This window comes from Cnephaeus nilssonii, assembly GCF_951640355.1.
Source record: "Cnephaeus nilssonii genome assembly, chromosome: 17".
Classification (NCBI taxonomy): domain Eukaryota; kingdom Metazoa; phylum Chordata; class Mammalia; order Chiroptera; family Vespertilionidae; genus Cnephaeus; species Cnephaeus nilssonii.
Window position 1 is genome coordinate 42,264,808 of NC_137088.1, and position 23,397 is coordinate 42,288,204.

General features: G+C 45.0%; 1 protein-coding gene across 1 annotated transcript in view; it reads left to right on the forward strand.

The window, feature by feature from the left end:
• CACNA2D3 (calcium voltage-gated channel auxiliary subunit alpha2delta 3) overlaps window positions 1–23,397 on the forward strand; it is a gene marked incomplete at both ends in the record, with an annotated part of 817,125 nt that overhangs the window by 81,734 nt on the left and 711,994 nt on the right. The gene's annotated exons all lie outside the window — the stretch shown is intronic.

Below are 23,397 nucleotides of genomic sequence, written 5' to 3' on the forward strand. Positions count from 1 at the left end.
CAAATTATGCATTGAAACGATTGGAGACCCCTGAGGATGTCAGTGAGAGTGGGAGGTAATTTTCGCTCGTAGAGAAGCCCTTTAATAAGGTCACTTGTCCATCATGCCTCATCCTCCTGCCCCTTTGTTTGCACCTGGTGATCTGCTGCAGACTAAAGCTCTGGTTGGAGTTGTGTGTCAAGGGACATGAGAGAACTTTCTATAGAACCCGTAACTAATGAAAATACAGGTCAAAAGTAATTATTCCCGTCTCTGTTCTGTACCAAGTGAGGCTGAGAGGAGTTCACCCATTAAATTACATTTCAGTGTTCTGTTCCAGTGTATGTCCCTTTGCAGTTTTAGTTAAAGAAAGCATAATGTGAAAGGCTTTTAAATCTGATGAAAGAAAGACAGGAGCCTTAGTCATTTATGGTAGAATCTCTCATCTCATCATCTGTTCCAAGAACAAAGATGTTTTTAAAACCTGGATGTAGGCAGTCTCTTGTATTATATTAATGGAACACAACCTTAATAGACTCCTCCAGAGGAAAATCTAAAGATATAGTAGCTCTCCCCAAACCTCTTTGATCTTAAACTTTTTATTATTTTACTGTGTAAATTTTCTCTGCCTTTTTGCCTTTGTCACTTATCAAATATCTAAGGAGTTTGTTTAAAAAAATAAAAATTCCTTTAGAGGTGAATGCTGCAGGTGTATCTCTTTTGCCTATGTGGATTTTTGATCATTGAATTTGAGATGTACTTAGCATGTGTTTATTGAGTATCTACTAAGCACCATGCACTGTTCTAGGCCTCTAGACTCCATCAGTGAACAGGAGAGAAGAAGATCCATGCCTTGGTGGGACCTATATTCTAGTGCGGAGAAGACAGATAATAAAGATAAGCATAATAGTTAAGAAACACACAAAATTTGTAGCATGTGGTAAGTAACATGGAGAAAAAGAGTGGAGAGGTAAGGAAGATTAGGAGAACCTGGGGATGTAGGGTGGTGGGGATAGGAATGCATTATCTGAGGTGGCACCTGCGACTCCACTGGTCAGCCCTTGACTTTCCATCATGTAAAATTAGGATGCAGGGAAATGACTTCTAAATTTTTTGAACAGTGAGTTATCATTAAAACTTAACTAAACAGCTGTTGTTTCTTAGGTAGGTGTAAGACTGTCTAGTTTATTTCTTAGTAGGAGAATTAAAAAACATAGTAAAAACATCTACACAGTATGCAAAAATATATATCTCATGATGTCGGATAGCTCATATTGATCTAAGAAGAAATGTTTGTGTTTTTAATCTGGGGTTATGTCAACTTGGTCGGACATTGGACTTCTGTGTCTTTTTCTTGTCTTTTCTTTTTCTTTTTCTTAATCCTCACCCGAGGATATTTTTCCATTGATTTTTAGGGAGAGTAGAAGAGGGGGAAAGACAGAAACATCAATGTGAGAGAAACACCCCAATTGGTTGCCTCCTGCATGAGCCCTGACCAGGGCCCAGGCCAGAGAAGAGCCTGCAACCAAGGTACGTGCCTTTGACTGGAATCAAACCCAAGACCCTTTGGTCCACAGGCCAATGCTTTATCTACTGAGCCAAACCGGCTAGGGCTGTGACCCGGTTTTTTCATCTGTCAGAGAAAGACTGAGTGTTGGACATGAAAAGACTATGAAATGCAGCTCATTGTGTCCTGGAGTAAGGCCTTGTGGGATTCCCAGTAATCCACACAAGCCTCTCGGGAGGATTTAGTAAACCCATAGGCTTCTGTCTCCAGGGGCTTCTGCCTTCTGTTGTTTTCATTATGTGTCTTCCTCCCAGGCCTGCCTGTCCCCTGAAGTGTCACCCATCCAGGTTCACCCTCCAGCCTTCCAGCCTGTGCTGAGGCTTTGAGCCAGGTGGAAGAGAGTGGGTGTGAACTCCAGTCATTCTTGATAGTGTGTAAATGACTGATAGGCTGCGTCCTGAGAAGGGGGATTGACTGGGTACGGATGATTTAATGGAGGGGTATGTTAATAGAACTAGATATATAACGATGGGGGGACCATTGAATATTATTCAGTGTTTAAAATATATAATGCACTTGACTGGGGCATCAAAAGAGTATGAAGAGGGGCACAGAGAAAAGAAAAAAACAAACAAACAGAAAAGGAGTACAGAAAAAGTACCTCTGTTTTCCATTTCCTTGGTTCTGAATCCTCACCCAAACAGGAAATAACTGATATTAGTTTATTCATCCTTCTCTATATATTTTTATGCACATGCAGTCATTCCCAATATATATTCTTGTGTCCTCTATTTTATGTAAGTGATAGCACATTATATATGTTGCTAAAACCCTGCTTCTGTCCATTTTGCAAGTCTCCTCATATTAGAGCACACATACTTTTATGTGCTTTTTTCCCCAGCTGTGCAGTAGGGCATTTATGAATGGGTCAATATAATTTTAACCACACCCTTTGAGAGACCTGTCTTTTGCTGTTTTCATGCTACCCTGAATACCTTCCCAGACATCGTTTCACCTGTGGATACCTTTGTTTCAGAATAAATCCCTACAGGTGGAAATGTAGAGGTAAAGGCTGATTGTGCTGGTAATGTTGATATATTTTGCTAACTTAACCCTTAGAGGGGTTGCACTAATTCACACCCCCTCACCAACCATGAATAAGATGCTTCCCCACAGTCTTGCTGGGAGGTTGTGCTAATGAACTTGTGAACATTTTCCCACCGGATAGGTAAAAAGGGATGCAGTTTTGAGAAAGGGGGATTTCCTGAATTCCCCTGTGTCCTCTGGACTGTCAACTCCTCTCTCTTCTACATGTTCCCACAAGAGCAGGTGACTAGCATCTGGGAGCCTTACTCCTAGGAGACACCAATCTGCTTGGTGCAATATGTTTTCCTTATCTTTGGATGCAAAACTCAGACCCATTTATTTTTTTACAAACTGCATACTCTCCTCTGACTGTCTAGGTGTTCTTAATTGCTGGCTTAGTTGACAGTGACTCAATTCGCTAGTTTTAATTTTCTCTGTCATCTATGAATTAATGCATAATTAATGAAAGGGAGCCTGTTATTTAAAGATACTTACAAATTTCTTTGTAAACATATATTTATAAGGTATAAATTATTTTATTAATTTTCATTTTTTTTTTAAATTTAGGGGTTATATTTCTTTTAAAAAAAATGAGGGCTGAGGTACACAGAAGCAAAGGCACCATAGAAGCCAGATGAATTTACTTGGCTTGTATTGGGGGGAAACAACTTTACTCTACCTTTCCAGATTCTTTCAGCTGGTCTAATAATTAAATCAACATGAAATAGATTAAGAGAAAATTGCCGAAACCAGTTTGGCTCAGTGGATAGAGCGTCGGCCTGCGGACTGAAAGGTCCCAGGTTCGATTCCGGTCAAGGGCATGTACCTTGGTTGCGGGCACATCCCCAGTAGGGAGTGTGCAAGAGGCAGCTGAATCGATGTTTCTAACTGTCTATCCCTCTCCTTTCCTCTCTGTAAAAAATCAATAAAATATATTTAAAAAAAAAGAGAGAAAATGACTGAATTTAATCACAGATGTACATATAGGAACCCCACATACATGTGAGAGTCAGGGACAGAAAGGTGAAATGAAGTATATGTGGAATCCTAACTAAAGAATTAGGTAAGAGGCCTGAGGTTTCAGAGGGGAGAACGGTAATTTGCAGGACGATAAGAAGAGCAGATGTTCAGTAATTAGAAGTCTGCCCTGCCCTATAGCTAGGTCATAAAAAATTATTCCTGATGATAACTCTTATTCTGGGCAAAGCCCTAAATTTAAATTCTTAAAGGGAGAGGCAAAAGTTTCTCTTGATCCCACAGGATCTTGACTGTCTTTAGCTCAAAATAATCCACATACCAGAGCCACATCCTGGGCTGGTTCCTTCTGATCCCTATAGTAGGAGACTGTAGGGAGCACTATAGAAATCTTGACTCCACCCACCTCTGTCTCAGGAAGGCATCCCCCAGACACCTTGAAGCCTTACTGTTGAAGGCTCAGGGAATGAAAAAATATCCTCAACCACAGTCATGAGATCAGCTAACTTAGATTTAAGAGCCTCTGTTTTGTCCTCAGACAGGTGTGCGGGCAGGGAGTGCTCAATCTTGGGCTCCAGGCTTTAGTCTCCTCATCTGTGAAATGGGGCTGATGATAACCCTGCACATGGATATTCCACTGGGATTAAAGAGGTGGTGTGTGATGCAGTTAGTGCAGTGCCTTAGATCATCAGGCCTACAAGGCACCTCAATAACCCACCCTATAGGTTAGCTCTTATATTTTCACTAGAGGCCCGGTGCATGAAAATTCATGCACTGGAGTGGGGGGGGGGGCGGGTCCCTCAGCCTGGCCTTCCCCCTCTCACAGTCTGGGAGCCCTCAGAGGCAGGAGGCGACCCGGCGATCAGGGGAAGGTGACGGCCTCATCACCTCTGCTGCTGCCACTGCTGGCAGCACAAGCCTTGGCTAGCCCTGATTACCTGAGCCTCAGGTGGCCCTGGGCAGCTGGGCAGCTGACATCCGAGGCTTGCCTGTGCCTTGGACCTGACCTAGGCAGCTGGGAAGCCTACATCTGAGGCTTGCCTGTGCCTTGGGCTGGCCCTGGGTGACTGGGCAGCTGCCATCTGAGGCTTGCCTGCACCTCGGGCTGGCCCTGGGCAGCTGGGGGGCTGAGGGAACTGGGGGACTCCAGAGGCAGGCGCGCAGAGCAGCTGGACCCGCCTGGGGGTGGGCCTGGCCATGCTGCATGCCTGTCGCCCCGGTGGGACTGAGGTGACTTGGCACCGCCATCTTGTGGCTGTGGGCACCACCATCTTTGAGGGAGTGGCAGTCAATTAGCATATTTCCTCCTTATTGGCTGTGGGTGCCGCCATCTTTGTGATAGCATGATAGTCAATTAGCATATTCCCTCTTTATTACATAGGATGGTTCCTCACGAAAGGCCTTTGACCTGTGCCTCTACTATGGGCTTCTGCATTGATGATCCAAGTCAGAATATCCACTGCCGGTTTTCCTTGTGAAGCCTCCAGATGACCCGCGTCAGGGCCTGGAAAGAGGGCCCAGAGCGAACAAATGCTTCCAACAAATGGCTCTTGGCCACGGAAACTGGGTCACATTTCCTTTCTTTAGGAAAATGCTCAGGTCATTTGCTTCCTGAAAAACCTTATTTTTCACTCTTTTGAAAGGTTGTTAATGGGATAGTTTAAGTAGAAATAAGAAAGCCTCTTTTCTTCAGGTCCTTTCTGGCTGTATTAATTAGTATATTTCTATAATGTTAATGTGGCTATTTACCAGCATGGGTTTGGGCCATTAAAGGCACCCCCTCCTGCCCCAACCCCTGGGGAACATTGGTAATACAGGAACAATTGCTCCCTGGTGGTGTGCCTGGGTCACAGTTCATTGTTCTTTAATGGATGCCTCCATCTGACTGCTGGTGGAGGATAAGAGCATTTTCTCTCCTCCGTGGCCCTCCCTGGAGGATGGTTCCTTTCCCTGCAGTACACAGAGGATGTAGGCTGAATATAGAAGTCCTAGTGACCCTGTTGCTAAATGTAAGGGGTGGCCTGCTGTCTTCAGGCTGCTGAATGCACAGATCAGATGTGGAACCACCAGCACCAGATCCACCCTGCTCTGCTGGGGACTGTCTGAGCCTTGCCATTGCCAATGGAAATACTGGGATGAAGGCGTTTGCTGAGCTCCCCTCGCCCCTGAGGGTTAAGCTTTGTTGGCGTTTGTAAATCTAGAGACGCCTCTGGCAAGAATGAATCTGGCATTTAAAGATTCTCATGGGGAAATTCCCATATTCCAGATGATTCTGACCGAGTTCATCAATTCGTTAAACCTGTCACGTACCCGGCATTGACATTTTATCTATTGCACGTGTTTCCAAGTGCCTTTCTTTTGATTGGTAAACACACAGAGGAGCCGTAAAGTGCATCTTTACATCACAGCCACCAAGAGAGACAAACGGGAGGCCCAGCCTCGCTTGTCTCTAAGGGACACAGTCTGGAGCCAGAGGGCAGGACCTGGGCAGTACGCAGTGGGCTGTCACTAACGGTGAGTTGGCGAAGTGAGTGGATTTTATCCGCTGCGTCTGTGGCCCTGGACCAGCCAGTACTTTCTATTTCAGGTCGTCCTTGGAACTACCCAGGCCTCTGCGTTAGAGCTGAAAGGTGTGTGGGGTTCGCGCTCCTGTTCTGAGCAGTTTACAGTTACCTGGTCATGCAACCTCCCAGAGTGTGACAAGGCTGCCCAGCCCAGTCAGAGGGAAGCAGCTCTGTTATGCTCCTATCCCATCCAGTGTCCAGAGGTGACGATACCCGACCAAAGAACTTTGGTCTCTTTGGTCATTTCATCGAGGTGCTTTTGTCTTGTCATTTGGTGCTCAGATGCTGACGCCAACAAGGGCTAGGATGCCGGAGCCAGGCAGACCTTCTGTCCTTTGGCTGGAGTTTCTCCAACAAGCCTGATGGGAGCAGATAGTCCATACAATACAGTGCCCGCCTAGAGGGAGCCTCAGGTGTGACCTATGCCAAGCATCTAGCCATCAGCTGAGAGGCGGCTGGGGCCTCTACCAGCCCCTCCCCTGACTGTGCGTGCTCCCTGTTCTCCCTCTGAGCTGAAGTCAGCTCCTCAGAGCAGCCCCGGAGCCCAGAGTTGCTGGTGGTTTCTGCCCCCCCTCCCTCCCCCCCCCGCCCCCCCTCGCTCCATCACCCTTCAAATATTCTTATAGGTGTGGACGTGGTCTTTGGATTTGAGAAGCCAACACTTATCTTGTCTTTGTTTGCTGGGTGTGCCGTGCCTTGCCTGAGACCACCCTCCTTCCACGGGAGCAAGGCTGCTGAGGGTGGGAGGTGGGGCAACACATTCTTTACTTTTTCATTTCTCACAGCCTTCCCCATGTGATTGCCAAGCTCAGGTCCACAGCCCAGTGCCCGTGGGTGTGAAATTGATTTCCTCTGGTCTCAGTTGACCAAAGAGAAATAAGGATAAGGCAGGGAGGCGTTCATACATGTAAATATATTCCATGCAAGGGCCGAGCCTTTTTATTCTGAGCTGGCTCTTCTTTTTTTGATTTAAAATATCCTTGATGAAATGACCGTAATAGAAGATTGTGTGTGTGTGTGTGTGTGTGTGTGTGTGTGTATTTCCTCTTTAACGTCCTTACTTTGTTAAATAAAAACTTGACAGTCCCGTGCTGGTTCCCCAAATTAGGTAGTCCTCCCCTTTTCTGGGTTATGTACAAAACCCAAAAAAAGAGCTGTGCATTCTTGTGTGGCCACCCCTGTTCACTTTCCTACGTTTAGTTTCTCGGGGAGCGGGCGTGGCGCAGTTTAAGAAGCCCAGCACCCACCCTTTGCAGAAGATGTTTTACAATTACAGACGCAAAGGCTTTTAAAGTTGGGATTTTTATATTCCAAACTAACAGCCTTTTTAATGTCCATTTTCTCGCAATGGTACATTTCGGCGATTTTAAAAAATTCGTATTTTGATGATGTTTAAATATTCCAAATATGTATGTACTAATAAACAAAAGCTAATAGTTGCATAATTATTAAAATATCCTACTTATCTTTAAGGTTTGCACAGACAGGTTAAGCCGTTGTTCCCCGAGTGTGTGGGGGTGGGCTATGAGCCCCAGAGTGCCAGGGCTACAATTGAACTCTGGATTAATGTCAACATTTTAAACTAATTAGGTGAGGAAAAAGCATTTCAAAGAAAGCGTAATGGCTCCTTGCACTCCCGCTGGAAGGCAGCACCAGCATAATTGTCTGGTTGGAAAAGCTTTCTAACATCAGTGATTTAACTGAGCATATTTGAAGGAAACCCAGGAAAAATACTTTATTTTGTGTTTGTCAAAACTAAGGCCAGGTGGAAGACAGCAGTCACGGTGGCCGGGGATGGGGAACCTGCTCACTGAGCCGGGATTGTTTGGAGCACCTGCCCTGGCGGCTTGGCGGGTGCTGTGAGGACAAGGCCAGAGATGTTCCAGAGGGAGGAGAGGAGAGCACGGTGCGTCACCCCAGGTACTGACAAGTGCCTGGAAGAGGGAAGAGAAGACAGTGAGGACCTTGGGTCGGGAAGTGGGGAAGGCCTTGAGGAGAGGGGTCCCATCTGGGCTGTGAGGAGGGCCCACCTCTGGGGAGTGAAGGGAGGCATCTGGGGGGGGGGGGAGAAGGGGAGGCTAGGGGAGAGGTCGCCCTGAAGTCCGAGAGAGGCAGGGCTTCTTTCCGGTGTGATGGGGAAGCAAGTAGAGGATTGCTCAGCAGGGCAGTGACTAAGAGGGCAGGTGGGGTCTCTGGGTCTCAGGCAGAGAGAGCCTGGCTTCTGAGCGCCCCCCACCCCGTTGTCGGGCGGCCTCAGCCAGTGGCAGCGTTCCTTTTCCTGGTTCTGTCTGGCCGCCCCACACCTGCCCTGGGCTGGGGAGCTGATGGACACGGAAGTAAACTGAGTAATAGCCACCCCCAAATACCAACTCCTCATCCGGGAATTTGTAAATGCCACCTTATTTAGGAAAAGGGTCTTTGCTGGTATAGGCTAGGATTTTGAAATGAGATTGCCCTGGATTTTTTGGATGGGTCTTAAATGCCGTCGTAAGCATCTGTATAAAGGAGAGGCGAAGGGAGTTACAGACACCGGAGGAGAAGAGGAGGTGAGACAGAGACAAGGAAGGCCAAGGGATGCCAACAGCCGCCGGAAGCTGGATGAGGCAAGGGACAGCTCTTCCCCAAGGGCCTTTAGAGGGAGTGTGGCCCTAACATCTTGATTTTAGACTTTTGGCCTCCAGACTAGGAGAGAATACATTTCTGTTGCTTTAAGCCCCTGGTTTGTGGCAATTTGTTACAGACACCACAGGAAACTACTTCAAGCCCTAGGGAGAAAGGGAGGGGTGTGTCATCTCCTCTCTTCTTTCGAGCTCCCAACCCCCAGCATGGTGGGTGCTGATGGAAGGGGGAGGGAGAGGGGTCGTAGCTTGTGGATGAGGGTGGTGGGCAGGGGGCATTTGGCAGCCTGGACTGGTGCGTGCCCCAGCGGCTGTACCTCCCCTCAGCTGATGTTTCCCATGGGATGTGGGGCCAGTGGGGTCAGATGTCCTAGTTTTCCCAGACAAGCCTGAAAATCTGATTTTTAAACATGACCTTTGGTGCAGAAAGCTGGCTCAAGTGTGTAGCCTGCAGGTCTGATTTGGCCCGAGGGTGAGGCAGAGGGCTCTCTTTCGTAACTTCTGTCTTCTAGTTTTGATTTGTCCCAGAGGTTAGCATAGTCATCTCCACCCTCGTTTTTAAGAGTCTTATTGGGATTTTAGTCAGGATATTAGTTTCTCGCGCTGCTGTGACAAAGGACTACAAATTAGTTGCTTAACACAGTAGAAATGTACCAGTTTACCGTCCTAGGGGTCAGAAGTGCAGAACAGATTTTACAGGGCTACCACCACGGTGTTCGCAGGGCTGTGTTCCTGCTGGCGGCTCTCGGGGAGAGTTTGGGTCTTGCCTTTCCCAGCGTCCAGAGGCTGTTTGTGGCTCATGGCCCACTTCATGGCCCACTCCGACCTCTGCCTCTCTCTTCATGTCTGATTCTCGGACTGTCACCTCCCTCTCTCCCCTATGAGGACGCTTGTGACCACACTGGGCCCACCCAGATAACCCAGGGCAACCTCTCCATCTCAGGACCCTTATCTTAATCACGTGTGCAAAGTCTCTGCTTCCGTGTAAGGTCACGTATTCATAGGTTGCGGGGATTAGGACATGGACATGGTTGAGGGGCCATCACAACCCCTTCCGTCGTCAGTCAGTAACCGGTGTTTACCTGGAGATCTCCAAGGAAAACCCTCCTGGTTGCCTCGTCTCCCTCTTACCCATTCCAGTTTGTGCTGGAGCTGGTCAGTACCAGCTCTCTAGAGCTGACTGTAAAATATCTGATTATTTAACCAGTATGCTATACACCTGAAATTGAGACAATATTGAACGTAAACTGTAATTAAAAAATAAAATTTAAAAAAGAGCCAATTGTGCCTATCTCTTCCCAGTTTAATGTCAGTGACTTCATATTGGTAGCTTGACATGGGCCAGGGTAGAGGATTCACACCACAGAAGTCAGCAAATGCTACATGCAGGCCTTCCCAGCACCCCCCTCCGCTCTTCGTGCTGGAGAGCTGGATGCTAGATGCTCACCTGCGCGCCTTTGACCTCACCTGTTCCGTTCAGGCTGAGATTCCTGTTTTCTGGGGGGACCCTGCCCATTTTTCTGTGGATTGTCATCTCACATTCCGGGGTGGGGAGGGGGGTGGGGATGGGGAGGATGGATATGGCTGTCCAGAAACGTTATGGATATCTTGGTATGGAGACCATTATTGACTGAACGCTGTAGTTCGGATAATAAACCATGTGCCCTTTGGCATTTTCTTCCTTCAAAGGAATCAGGGATTTTCGCTCGTTCCTGGTTGGCATTGCGTTCCTCCTTTCCTGGCATAAGGCAAACATTACGTATTTGCTGGCTTTAACCTAACAACCTTCTTCCTTCATGAGCATTTGGGGCTAATTGCCTGTGTGTTCCACTGTGAGGGGGCCGCAGTGTCCCTCCCAGTGCTTCGACTCTGACGGACGTGTGCAGTTCAGCGAGAGCTGGGCGACCACACTCCCCAGTGACCCCCAGAGCTGGTGGGGCAGGGCTCATCTAGAAGGAAGTGTGCTGACAAGGGGTGGCAATTCATTAAGGATTCTGCTTAAGAGAACCATCTTTCCTTACTGACTGAGACATTATCGTAGAGTAACTATTCTCACAGAACCTCACCCCTGTTTTTGCACTTGGCATTTCATCATGCTCACCGTGCCTTTTGAATCTCTAAAGTTGTGTCTCCTATTCTCTTTTCTAATGGAATTTCAAGCAACTTTTTGATTAAGAACTTCCAAACAATGGGCTATTTAAATATTAAAAAGCTATGGTTTTCCCATTTTTATGTCAATACCTAGTTAATTGTTTCTTGGTGACTGCTCTGACGGTTTCCTCCAGCTTTGTTTACAGCCAGTCTGCTGTGATAGGAACAGTATTTTCATTACATGCATTGCAAGCATGTTTGGAACATAATTGCTCCTATCGGTTAGGTTTGCAGTAAAGCCTCATTAATTAGACATGTAATTATTAGCTAATATTCCCTTCACAGCGGAGGATTTTCAGTAAGTTATTTAAAAGTGAGGATTGACCAAAATCGTGCTAAATTCACAAAAGCTCTGATACTCAGGTAGCCTAGAGTGACAGGTGATTAGCTTAGGAAATCGAGCCCCCCTCAGATGTGATAAGTGGCTCCCAAAGGGCTGTTTTGTTGGGAGACAAGGCCCAGGGTGGACTTGCCCTTCTGTGTTTTCCCACGGTGCCTGGAGCCTCTTCCGGGCTGAGCGGCTTGGAGGCTCAGCAATACAGCTGAGCTGGCCTTGCCTGAGCAAGGCTTTAGGTGGGTGTGGAGACAGTGAGAGGTTGAGGTGAGGACATTTGCCATTCAACCAGCCAACGTTTATCCTGTCTGCTCCATGCCAGGCACCAGATGAAGCGCTTTAAAGTGCACGTTCTCATTTTGTTCTCAGCCTGGGATGCAGTCTTGAATTCATCCAGTAGGTATTAGTAGCTACCATGTGGCAGGCATTTTACTGGGTGCTGGAGATACAGAGATCAAAATCAGTGAAGCCTGCCTCCATACACCACACAGTCTAGTCTATCAAAATGTTAGCTAGGAGAGGGTGGGATCGTGAGAATGGTACGGCCATGACCAAAAATTCCATTGATTATTTTATTTCTATTTTGGATAAGCAGCATTCTTTATGGCTATAGTTGACTCTCCTGTATGTATTTAAAGCTGACTAATTCAGCCTCTTTCACAATTGAGTATTTTTCCGAGGTACAGTTGTAACTTTGAGCTTCTCACTTGGTAGTTTAAATGAGCATTATTTAAGTTGTTTGAGATATGAAAACTTATACCTAAATGAGAGTCCATCTAAACTGAAATCCACTGAAATACATTAATTATTAAATGAACATATTATAGATTCATTTCTTGTATTTGTGAGTTTTTCCTAGCAAGATTTTTATAAAGATATGCTGTTGACATATTCAGCAATTTATAATTCTAGACGAAATTATTTTCTTATTGATTCATTTATTCACTCACTTATGTATTTTGCAATTCTGAGAGCACACACCTGACCTTTCACAGTGTGCTTAGAGTGAATACCCTTTCATGTACAATGCAGAAAACTTGCAATCATCAGTCCCTTTACCTCCTGTTATAGTTGTCATATGTGCTGACAATGCTAACATTTTTGCTTTAAACAGTCATACATGTTTTAGAGTACCTAGGAGTAGAAAAGGCTTTTTACTATTTTTCTTCTGTCATGCCTGAACATTCAAGTTTCCCTCTATTGACATTTACCTTTGGCTTAAGAACTTAAGTTTTCTTGTAGAGCAGGTCTATAGGTGACAAATTTTCTTCGTGTCACCCGTGATTGTCTTAATTTTGCCTCAATCCTTGAAGGGTAGTGGACATAGTATTCTGGGGCGACAGTTCTTTCTTTCAGCATTTAAAAGATGTCCTTCTTCTGTCTTTTGATCTCCATAGTTTCTGATGAGAAACTCAGAGGTTCTGATGAGAAATTTGTGATGATTAAAATCATTGTTTCTTTTTATATAATGTATCATTTTTTCACAGCTGCTTTTGAGATTTTCCTCTTTGTATTTTGTTTTCAGCCGTTTGACTATGCTGTGTCTAGATGTGCTTTTCTTTGAGTTTATCCTGTTTCCGAAGCTCTGAGCTTCTTACATCTGTAAATTTAAGTATTTGGACAAATTTGTCAATTATTTTTTCAATATATTTTTCTTCCCAAATCTCTTTCTGGTATCTTGTCAGGACTCCAGTGACCTTTTGTTGTTGTCCCAAAGGTCATGAGGCTCTGCTCATTTCCCCCCAATCTCTTTTCTCTCTGTATTTCAGAGTAGGAAATTTCTACTGACCTTTCTTTCTTTGTAAAATATGTTTTTATTGATTTCAGAGAGACAAAGAAAGAGGGGAGAGATAGAAATATTAATGAGAGAGAATCATTGATTGACTGTCTCATACATACCCCTTAATGGGGATTGAGCCCACAGCCCAATTCCCGTACAGGGAATCGAACTATGACCTCCTAGTTCATGTGTTGATGTTCAACCACTTAGCCACACCAGCTGGGTCTATTGATCTCTCTTTCAGGTTCACTTATTTTTTCTTCTGTCATCTTCATTTTGTTCTTGAGTCCTTCTAATATGTTTTTATTTAAGACTAGGGGCCCAGTGTATGAATTTTTTGTGCACCTTGAAAGGAACTGTAAGCCGTGAGGTTGTGGTAGGCACAGGAGCAGGTCTCAGCCCATCCTCTGCGCCTCCACCTGGCCCCTCCCGCCGCACCCCTGGTCTCCTGTCTGCCAGCAGCCTTGCTCCTGCTGCCGCCACTGGCCCCACTTGCACCCACTGACGGCACGGAGTGATTGGGGCTAGCTCCAGCAGCAGGTGCGAGCAGGACCGGCGCCGTCAGTGGGTGCAAGAGGTGGCTGCTGCCCAGATCACCCCTCAGGAGCAGGGGGAGTTGGAAAAGCCCTCAGGGGTGATCAGGTCTGGCAGCTGCCACTTGTACCCACTGATGGCACTGAGTGATTGGGACTGGCACTGGGCACCAGCAGTGGGTGCGAGTGGCAACTCTGGCACCAGCTGCAGGTGCGAGTGGGGCTGGCGCTGGCAGCAGGTGTGAGCGCTGGGCAGGACCGCAGCGGGGTAGCAAGGAATTTTCAGTAACCACCAGAGGCTCGCCCCGATGACAGGGACCAGCGCCCCACCTTGGTCTGGTGCCCCTGTTCACCTGCTCCACCATCCCACCACGGCCAACGCCTGCCATGTTCCACACACGCCACCTGGTGGACAGCGCATGGCATAGCGACTCGTTGTTTGGTTGTTCTGCCGTTCAGTCTATTTGCATATTAGCCTTTTATTATATAGAATATTGTGTTTTTAAGTTTTAAAATTTTCATTTGGTCCTTTATTGTGTTTTATATTTCTCTGCTTAGTGTTCTTATATTTTCATTTATTTCAATTGTGTTTTCCTTTATCTCTTTTTAAATTTCAGTATAGTTGATATACAATATTATATTAGTTTCAGGTGTACAATATAATGACGCAACATTTATGTATCTTACAGTGTGATCACCAGTCACTGTGCAAACTTACCACAATATCATTGACTATAGTCCCCTTCCCTTTTTTCATCCACTCCTCCACCATCTTCCTTCTGGTAACCATCAGTTTGATTTCTGTTTTAGTGAATCTGTTTTTGTTTTGTTTGTTTGGTGTGAACTATAGTTTTAATAGTGCTTTTTAAAGTCTCTGTTTGATAGTTCTCACATAGGAATTAGCATCTGTTGACTGGATTTTTTTCTCAAGTAATTTTGGATTATATCCTGAACATTCTGAAAGTTATCTTGTGTAAACTCTCGGTCTAGTTAGAATCTTCTAAAAAATGTTGAATTTTTTTGTTTTTTTATCAGGAAATGAATCTAATTAGATTCCAACTATAAACTCCATTTTCATTTCATTGAATGGTGGTTCCCATCTTAGCCAGCCTTCTAAGTTATAGAATGCTGATTTGTATCTGTCCTTTGCATGCATAGTTTATGGGTCATTCTGAAGCTTCTCTGGGTTATTCAAATCTCAGCTAAGTTCTCTAAGCCTTTGCTACATGGGTTTGAGTCTATCCCATATATGCATTATTCAGGCTGGAGTTTTGCAAGAGGACAAAGAAAAGACAAACTATTCAGCTATTGCCTGGGACTCTTTCAGTCACCTTCCCTACACCCTTTCACCAGTCTGGAGAGAAGTCATTTCTCTGAGCCAGCGAAGCTTGGGTGAAGTGGAGCTTACTTGCATGTTCTTGGTCCAGCTTGTTCCAGGGACTCTCTGTGGCTCCACTTTTATTTCAATGTAAAATGTGTGTGATTACAGGATGTCATCCGACCTTTCAGGACTCCCAGGATGCAAAGAGATTTGGTCCATTCTCCTAGTTTTATAGATTAGAAGATGGAGACATGTTGAAAGATCTAAATCTTGAGCCTTAATAGATCTCCACTTTGGTTTCCATGGTGGGATGGGGTGGCAGAAACTGAGTTCAGAACCTAGCTCTGTCACTTACCTGGCCGTGATCTTATGGAGAGTTCTGCTCACTTTGAGTTTTTATTTCATCACCTGTACAATGAGAATAATACTTGGCTTGCACTGAGAGTTAGACATATGGTATGTAAATTACCTATCCCAGGACACCACTAAGTGGCGCTAAAAAAGATTGAACAAATATTTCTTTTTTTCCTCTTTAATTTAATTTAACTTTTCCCATCATCTTTTATCCACTCTATGCCCTCTACCACCTCCACCCATTCTGCCTCACCCTTTGCCTCTAGCTATCTGCCTGCTCTCTATGACTCTGACTCTATTTTGCTTGGTAGTTAAGTTTTGAACAGATATTTATTGACTCTGGCAGACTCCTTGGTGGGAACATGGGTTCTGTCTTTGAGGAGGTAGCCAGAGTCTAGCAGTGATTTCTTTAGCAAGTTTATAGAAATTCTGGTCTTTTATTTCAAGTCCTTTATTTCATTCATGAAATTCAGACCTTGAAGTCAGAAACCTGAGACCAAAGACCTGTGACTTACTTACCTGCAACTTTACTCTGTTCCCAATTTTTGCTCTAGTAGGTCCCTATGGATCTTTACTAAGATGTTTGCTGTGGTGACCAGATAATACCTTCACAATCTGAACTGAGAAATGACAGAATCACTTTCACAGGCATTATTGACTGTATTGTCAAGGGTGGAGTTGGGTTTTTAGTTTGGGTTTTCACATATGGGCTTTGCACATACCAGGGAGTGTTGATATAGTGACTTGGTGCTCTGTTGCTTTTCTCTCCTTGAGGGGCTCACATCTGTTTTCACAGAAGACCCTGAGGTCTGTGAGGAGGCCGGTTGCACCTGCCGATTCGAGTGTCTTAGAAAGGCTGGGCCCTGTGTGGCTCCCGTGGCAGAGATTCCTGTACTTGCAGAAGCATCAGGGCTGAATCAGACGAGCAATACTGCTGGGTCCAGTCTGGTGAACCTGGATTCCCTTTCTCATTTGGACCTTTTGTCTCATGACACAGGATTCGATGTTACCTGATCTTCGGAAGGCCTAAAGGGCTAGTGATTTCTAGGGCAGATTTGAAAGTTATAGGTAAGTAAAGGAAATTTGGAGCCTTTATGGAGTTTGCTGGATCCCTTTCTGCTTTTTCCTTCTTTCTTGTGCTTTTTTATTCACATGGCAGTTACCCAATTATAAAACCCCCAGCATTACCCCTGAATATCAGTTGTCTTGGCAAGCTTTTTATATAGTTTAAACTGGAATCCATTTTATTATATCTTGTTCAGAGCACTCTTTTCAATAGAGAGGGAAATGTTAACCATTTGGCTGGCTGCAGATTACAGAGACCCCCCTCACCCCCTTCCTTTCTCCTCTGGATGGAACTTTGTGTCTGTTCTTTGTCACTTCAACAGGATGCCTCTGAATAGCCCAGGGCAAAGGGAACATTGCAATAATGGGAAAGTATTATGCAAGCTGAAAACTTGTCCAAAGCTAAGTTTAATTATGAGTAAAAACATTAAAAAAATAAATAATAAATGAAAAAACACACCTATTTACTATGGGACTGACTATAGAAAGGCTTGTTTGTGTATTTTTTTTGCCCTGCAGTTTAAAGTATTTTTATCTTATTAGTGTTCCCAGTTTCCCAGTTTCTGGTCCTAAAAACAGACATGAATTTAAAAGGTAGCATAGTTTTATTGTAGGAAATTATGCCAGATTTTATTTTTCCTCCTTTATTGCCAGTGGAGTATTTTCTGGCCTCTTCTTTAGGCTTCCCCGGAAAGATGAAGCTCCAAGAACCTGTGAAATTCTCCTTCCTGACCTCTATGGGCTGAATGTTTGTGTCCACCCCTCCTCCACCCCAATTCATGTCAGAGTCTCTTCCCCCATCCTTCTCCCCAGGTGATGGTATTTGGAGATGTGGCCTTTGGGAAGTAATTAGGTTTAGATTCAGTCATAAGGCTCTAGTCCTCATGATGGGATTAGTGCCCTTATAAAGAGACCAGAGTGGCCTGCTCTCTCTACCTCCCCACTCACCTTGCCAAAAGCATATAGCAAGAAGGTGGCCATCCTCAAATTAGGAAGAGGGCCCTCACCAGGCACTGAATGTACTGGTACTTTGATCTTGGACTCCCCAGCCCCCAGAATTGTAAGAAAGAAACATCTCTTGTTTAAGCCTCCCAGTTTATGGTGGATTTTGTTATAGCAGCCCAAACTGACTGAGACACCGATTTACCTTACTAACATTCACCAAAGTGTTTCCCAAATCACATAAGAATTATCTAAGCCAATACATATTTAAATTGGTAAATTGTAAGGGTCATTAATTTCTGAAAAGGCATAATAATTTTTGTAGATAATTTTGAAGAGTATCCTATGATCTATAAATGAAAAGCTCATCTTAGCATGTAAATAGTTTCTGAGCCACAGTTAGACACAGGAGATTCTAAAGGCAAACTCTGCCGGACTCTGTGGGAGACAGGTTGCAAATGTTTAGCTTCATTAAACATGTTATACTTACAGCTCAAGAAATGCCATAAATCTGTATGAGAGATTATTCTGGCCACATGTCACCTCCTCAGTCTTATAAAATTCCTCTCATCTTGCCAAAGAAGCTAGATTTGACATTTTTATTTCAATATTTTATATAGATAGATGTGGATAAGTCTCTTTGCAAAAGGAAGAATTAGAAATGCTAATTCATTCAATTGAGCTGTAAACGTTTTCTCTGCTGCTTAATAAGGCAAAATACATAAAGATTAATTAAATGATCTAAAATTTCCAAGCTTCTTTTTAATTGTGTAAATTGAACCTGTTGCCAAGAGAGCTCCAGCTCTGGAAAACATGATAGATGGTGATGGGGACACATGGTGACTTGGATGGACTCCATTTCTAGTTTCTGCCTGAGTGTGCTGGCCAGTGTGAAGTTTACAGAAAATATCCACTCTGCCAGCATGTAAGCCAGGGCTCAATGGTCAGTGGTTTCATGTGATGTCTTTAGGGTGCCATCACATTGAGGTGACAAGGGGGAAGCTCAGTGGTTGAGGGTATGGGTCTCTAGGGAATGGGTGGCTCAAATGTCATAGCTGCCAAATATATGGGTGTTTATAAGGGTTTCTGTTTATTGAAATCCAAAATGCTGTAACTTGCTGGGTAGAAGAAGTTCTTAAGCAGGAATTAGAAAGCCTACCTTCTGGTCCTTTCTCTGACAGCTAACCCCATGGAACCAACAGCCCACCATTTGTAAGGTAGGGGCAATGTTACATGTTTCTACCTTTCAAGGTAAAGGTAAGGAGCCCATAGAAGTGACTATGATAGTTAGAGCTCCTTGAAAAAATTGAAAGCAATATATTTCTTCACTTGTTGGTTGATTTGTCAAATACTCGTGAGCATCTACTAGCAAAGCAGGACAGCCTGTGAGTAAGAGGCTCACACATATGTATAACTAATGTGCAGATGTGTTGTAAGTATGTTTTCAGATGTTGCTATAATGTTGTCATGAAGCTGAAAGGGATTTTTGTTCAGTTTCAGATGTATATTTCCAGTGTGTAATAAAAGTCCCTGGCATGTACTAGTGGTTCCATACATTTGTCGAATGTAAGAATGAATGGTTTGCATAGGGGACCATTGACTAGAGACCAGGTGTCCCCTTCCAGTTCACTCTCCTTTTCTTTTAACACTTACCACTACCTGATCTTTTTCTGCCCCCGCTCCCATCCCCTTGGAACTTAACTCTGTGAGAACAGGGTCTTAGTCTGTTAGCATTCATGCTTGTAAATAAGATTCTAGGGCCTGGACTAGCCTGCCACAGTGTGGAATGAATGAGTGACAGATGGGCTTGTGAACAGGAAGCCACAGACTATGGATAGTATATAGGAGGTTACCGGGGAGGCAAGGGTGAGCCCCACGCACAGGGCAGGGAAAATGGCACAGGAACAGCTTAACCAAAGGCACAGAGCCTCGAGATACCATAGACGGACATATCCTGAGTGAATACTTTATAAGGGGCTGCCTTGCCTTTTCGGCCTCGGTGACCTTCTGTTTCTTTGGAAACACATCCAATAATACAGCCCTGGTTAAGCAGGACAGTGGCTCTTTGGGTCCCACTTTCTGATAGAGTATAGCGGCGTTCATTCTTTGGGACAGAATTCTTATAACTTTAGGAAAATGAGCAGTCTGAACATAGTGGACTGCCTAATAATTTAATCTAAGGAGGAGTGTCTGCAAGCAAGAGATCTGGACGCTTTCTCAGATCAAAGGGATGCTTGGAATCCTTAGTATGGAGGATTTAAATTTTCTATTTGATTATCACAGTTGGTTTTCACTTGTCTTGTATGCCTGAGTTATATAGGAACTGATTCTATTTGGAAGACTAAGGGTGTGTTGACTATTGGTATAAATAAAACTAAGCAGGTTTTCATGAACATTTAGGAGAATACCTATTCTCCCAGATCTTGGTTTCTAATACTACTAGAGGCCCGGTGCACGAAATTCGTGCACTGGGGAGGATGTCCCTCAGCCCAGCCTGCACCCTCTCCAATATGGGAACCCTTGGGGGATGTCCAAGGAATCGGGCCTAAACCTACAGTTGGACATCCCTCTCACAATCCGGGACCGCTGGTTCCTAACCACTCACCTGCCTGCCTGATTGCCCCCTAACTGCTCCCTTGCTGGTCTGATTGATACCTAACTGCTCCTCTGCAGGCCTACTTGCCCCCAAATACCCTCCCCTGCTGGCCTGATCACCCCCAAGGCTTTTATTAGTATAGATATGACCCTGCACAGAAAATTTTACTAACCCTGCTTTACAATAAGGGCTTGACGATTGAATCATTAGGACCAGACCCCAAGATTTCCTTTCTTTGAATAGTGGAGGGAACAATTATCTTGTCTTTAAGTTGCCCCAAAAATAAAATGAGATAATGACTTAGAAAAGTATAAAAGCACCATATAAAGACAACTCTTTAAAATGAAAAACACTATTTTTATTCTCCCCTTCCTTCCTTTACAGCTTTTATTTAAAATTTGAAATTTATAAAAATTTCACTCCAATTTTCATTTCTTTACATTCAATATTATTTTGTATTGGTTTCAGGTTTTATATTAGTTTCAGAATAGTGGTTAGACAATCATATACTTTACAAAGTCTTCCCTGATATTTCTAGTACCCACCTGGCATCATACCATCATTACAACACTATTGACTATATTCCCTATTTAAGTGACAATGGGTTTACAGGTTCCTTTCAGTCTTTCTTTTGTGTCGCTCGTCCTTCCTTTTCTTTCTCAATTCTTCCCTCATTTTCTTTATATAGTATCTCAATTGGCCATCAAAGCTCAGTGAAGGCACTGGGACACGCTTCATCCATTTTACAGACCAGGAAACTGAGGCCAATTCCAGTTGGCTGTGGAACTTGACTCAGCACACAGGAAACCCTCAGAGCCATGCTCTTTGCGCTTCCTAAGGGGCAGCTGCCCGGCAAACAGAATAAACCTTCCAGTCAGGCTTCCAAGCCTCTTTCTCGAGCACCTCTTCATTGCGGATGCTCCACATTCTTTCCTCTCCCCGTCCCCTGCCCCCCATTCTTTACTGCCCCCGCTTCTCCGGAGCAGGTGGAAGGCTTCGCACTCACTGCCTAGGCATGCTCTGCCATGTGTCAGGGCACCACGGGCTTGCTTTTGGGTCAAGGCAGGAGCAGGAGTCACTGCCTCTGAAGTGTGAAGGCCGCGTGAGCGAGGCCGTTAGCACTGGGAGCTTCTCTGAATCACATCAGTCAGTCCAGTACCCTGCAGTGCAGCACCCCTCCACTGAGGTGGCACCACCCCTCAACCCCCGCCTCAGGGGTGAGGGTCCTTGCCCCTCTGCCCGGGAGTCCTTGTATGCCCCTTGATCCCTGGCTGGGCTCTAGTACCCACCTGGCATCATACCATCATTACAACACTATTGACTATATTCACCGGTGTCTTGGGGCCACTGCAGAACCTCTGTCTCTCTGCAGATGAGGCAGATCCCCTTGGTCTCCGTGAAGCTATGAAATCTGTGGCCAGAGGCCAGGTCTGGGTCTCAGCAACCCCATGCCTGCAATGTTCCCAGGGACCCCCAGGAGCGGCGGGCGGCAATGCTCCCAGGGACCCCCAGGAGTGGCGGGTGGCGATGCTCCCAGGGACCCCCAGGAGCGGCGGGCGGTGATGTTGCCAGGGACCTCCGGGAGCGGCTAGGCATGTCTGGCCTTGCCTCCCCGGGGCGGCGATGCTCCCAGGGACCCTGGGGAGTGGCGGGCGACGATGCTCCCAGGGACCCCCAGGAGTGGCGGGCTGCGATGTTGCCCGGGACCCCCAGGAGTGGCTAGGCGGTCTGGCCTCGCCTCCCAGGGGTGGCGATGCTCCCAAGGCCCCATGGGAGCGGCTAGGGAGTCCGGCCTCGCCTCCCTGGGTAGGCGTTGAACCCAGACCCCTCCTGTGCAGTCTGGTGCTGCCCACCCCACCGCCTCCCCGGCTATGGCCTGGTACCTTGTGGGCAGTGTCTGGCCTGCTACCCCCGGAAGCAGGCCATGGTGCTGCCCGCCCTGCCTTCATATGCAAATTAACCGCCATCTTTGGTGGGTTAATTTGCATACTCACTCACTCTGATTGGCTGTGGGCATAGCGAAGGTATGGTCAATTTACATATTTGTCTATTATTAGGTAAGATTTCCCAGTAAAAGGAACCAGGGCTCCCTAGAGAAAGAGCAGATTCTAGGACCAGGGCATAGAATTTATAAGATGAGCCTGGAGCATTTGTATTATCAGAAAGTAATAAGCAAGTTCTCATGAAAAAAATAATAAAAACACAGTGGAGAGTGTATGCCAAAGAGATATAGAGAGCCCCCAGTGGCTGAAATGGAATAATTTCAGTAACAAAATAAATAAAATAAAGTAGTGTTAGATTGTAACCCAAAGTATGAGTATCCACGGTCTGTAGAAATGGGGAGTAGACAAATCTTCCAGGCAGAAGAATTCCATGTAATGTGTGCAGCTGCTCTGTCTCAGGGAGGTGGAGCAGAACTCCATTCCTCACCTGTTGACTTCCTTCCAAAGAGTACAGGATGGAAAGGCAGAAAAAAGAATAAATTTATAGTGGAGCAGGTTGCCAACCACCATGTCAACCAGGTGATGAAGGTTAATGTCAACAGTGATGAGTCACGTGATGTGATGAGAATGGCACTTCCCTCCTCAGAACCCATAAACTCCAGTTAACCATGAGAAAAACATCAGAGAAATCCCATTTGAAGAACATTGCACAAAATACCTGACCAGTACTCCTCCAAACTGCCAAGATCATCAAGACAAGGAAAGTCTAAGAGAAAGTATCACAACCAAAAGGAAACTAAGGGGACAGGATGACTAAGTGTGACATGATATCCTAAATGAAGTCCTGGAAAAGAAAAATGACATTAGGTAAAAACAAAGGAAGTCTAAATAGAGCATGGATTTTAGTTAATAATAATGTATCAATGTTGGTTTCTTAGTGTTGACAGATATCCCATGTGAATGTAAAGGATAGCAATAGGGGAAACTGGGCAGGGGATAGGTACGAAATCTGTATTATCTTTGCATTTGTTCTATAAACATAAAACTATTCTAAGACAAAAAGTTTATGTAAAAATACCCACTGAGCTAAACTCCAGGTTATTGTCACTTTTGACTGAATAGCAAGATGCCAAGTCAGCATGCCCATGTGTGTTCTGTGGATGAAAGTTGAGGGATGGCTTAAAAATCTTAGCTCAAATACAGACCGTGTTCATGGAAGTCTTCAGGGATGTGGAAACTTCTTGCCAGGGCAAATTGGGCGACTCTTAAACTAATGCAAAGCTCATTTGAAACAACCATTCTTCCAAGCAGGCCAAACCAAGCAGGCTCTACAACATAGCAACAAAGCCACACTGTTCTGGGTTCAAATCCATCCACATGGCACACTAGCCAACAGATTTTTGCACAAGCGGTTTTACACTCTGAACCTCAGTTTCCTCTTCAGTAAAACAAACATCACAGTAACACTGCATCATTGATGATTTCCAGGATAACATGAAGGCGATACTAGTGTATGTAAAGCAGTTTAGCACAGTACTTGGGACACATTCACTATTTCTTAGATGGCAGCTGCCATGGTTGCTGATAACTTCTTTTATTTTTTTTTAACTTGTAAAAAATATTCCATTGACTCAGGTCTAATGATTCTG